Genomic DNA, 2,269 nt, shown 5'->3' on the forward strand with positions numbered 1-2,269 from the left:
TTCGATTCGATTCGAGTATTCGATTCGTTTTTAAAAGTGCCTTAATTTTTTTTTCCGAATACTCGATTCGAATATTCGATTCGAGTATTCGACTTGTATTCTATATTATTCGATTCGAAAATATTCGATTCGAAATTCTGAAGGAAAAAAAATGTTAAATAATATAGGTATATATTCAATATAAGCCACAAATTCAAAATTTTGTATAATAAACAATATCCATCTAGAACATACATCATGAAAAGTTTCAAATTCATCAAAATAACATGATATTAGAACAAATGTGAAGCACCCAATCTTCCTCCAAGCTTGAAAAGTTTCTATTAAATTTGAATTGTCCATTGACTCCATTCTGCACAAACAAACAGGGGAATATTATGCTAACAAATCATAAACACAGAATTATGCTAACAAAATATGAAACAAATCATAAGTTTATACAGAATTATGCACCATTTTTCCATTACTCTTATTTATACAGACAATTGTATATAATCAATGATAAGTTTATTCAGAATTTGCATTCAGTATAGCACAATGTATTCACAATTATAATAAAGACTAAAAAAGATTATAATAAAGAGTATTATTAATTACTAGAAATGAACTATAAAATAAAATAAAAGCCATGTAAAATGGGCAAAAATTGAAATGAACTTCTGAAATGCATAGGGGCTAGGCAACACTACAATCTCAGTGCTTAGAGTTTCTGAAATTGTTCGTGTGTGGATTCACATAGTACAAATGCTAATTGATATAGGAACAACGAAATCAAATGGTTATTACTTTTTAGCAAGAGCAGTACAGTAATTTCGTATCTTAGAGAAGCAGATGCAGGCGACGAGCGACGAGCAGCAGATGCAGGCGACGCAGCGACTAGCAGCAAATGCAGGCGGCGCGGCGACGAGGCGACGAGCACCAGATGCAGGCGGCGCGGCGACGCGGTGACGAGCGACGCGGGGATGCAGGCGACGAGCAGCAGATGCAGGCGGCGCGGCGACGTGTGGGGAAGCGCTGACCGCGCGGTGGTGGAGAGAAGGCACGGTGTTGGAGGCTTGGAGGTTGGGGGCTTGGAGCTGTGCGGCGCTCCTTTAGTTTAGGAATGAGGAATTGAGATTTGAGGATGAGGCGCTGATTAGCCTGATTTAGTTTAGGGAATTAGGGTTTAGGTTTTACTTTTTAACATATTAAACAATTCAAAATAATATATATATATCGAATCGAATATTTACGAATATCGAATCGAATATCAAAATTTCATATAAATATTTGAATAATAATCGAATCGAATCGAATATTTGTTATCGAATACGAATCGAATAATTTCGAATACGAATCAGGCAATTTCGAATCGAATCTCGAATCGAGCAAAAATATTCGATTCATTTACAACCCTAATTGGGCGCGTGCGAGCTGACAAGGTGCAAGTCAGAATCGATGAGTACGGGGGTGGTTAAGTTGATGCCGGAGGTGGGTTGCTGAAATTATATAAAAAAAAAAGTGCAGATCCACCCCTGAAGTAGAAGGTGCAATTAAACCCAAATGTTAACGGACACTTAACGGCGTTGGGTCAGAGGAGGGAATTTGCACTCTTTTCTCGGAGTTCAGGGGTTTAGTTGCACACACAGAGTAAGAGGAGTTATACGCTATAGGGGCTACTACTTCGGGGGCCAATCTGCACCTTTTCCCTATTGGAATTTCAAAGGCAAAATTGAGTTTAGGAATCAAGAACACAAAATCGATGGATTGTGGACCAAAATCAATATAAATTCTTACTATTATGCCGATTCTCTTGAAATTTCTGTCGAACACCTTTATCAGCAATTCTTGCGTCCTTTTTGTTGAGTTGGTGAAATGATGTGGCTGCTGATTTTTTGGGTTTGATAATATTTCAATTTCAAGGGCAAAATGGAGTTTAGGAATCAAGATGACGTTGATGGATTACATATCAGAGGGGGGTGGGGGATTAGTAAACGGAATTTATCCATGAAATTTGGTCAGGGCCGTCCCTCAATCAAGGGTCGTCTGTGTTATTCAAAAAACTACCAAACTAGAATAAGACGTTGTATTATTAAGCTAATACTACGTGATAATAGCCAACAAACACGCCCTTATATAATTAACCATCAAATACAAAATGTCTTAAAAAAAAAAAAAACAATCAAATACAAAATGTTCTAAACTTCAAAAAAAAAAATTGCCGACATGTTTTCCATTTCTTCCAATCATGTAGATCTTTAAATTTAAAATTATGTCCATAAAAACCATC

The 2,269-nt window shown here is 36.7% G+C and overlaps 1 long non-coding RNA gene across 1 annotated transcript; it reads right to left on the reverse strand.

Moving 5' to 3' along the window:
- Nucleotides 1–181: 181 nt before the first annotated feature.
- On the reverse strand, nucleotides 182–1,362 carry LOC130997820 (uncharacterized). Its single transcript, XR_009093221.1, has 2 exons — nucleotides 787–1,362; nucleotides 182–352 (listed from the first exon to the last, which is right to left on the reverse strand). It is a non-coding gene; the product is annotated as an uncharacterized LOC130997820 (long non-coding RNA).
- Between the last annotated feature and the right edge of the window lie 907 nt (nucleotides 1,363–2,269).

The sequence above is a fragment of the Salvia miltiorrhiza genome, chromosome 8 (genome assembly GCF_028751815.1).
Source record: "Salvia miltiorrhiza cultivar Shanhuang (shh) chromosome 8, IMPLAD_Smil_shh, whole genome shotgun sequence".
NCBI classification, from domain to species: Eukaryota; Viridiplantae; Streptophyta; class Magnoliopsida; order Lamiales; family Lamiaceae; genus Salvia; species Salvia miltiorrhiza.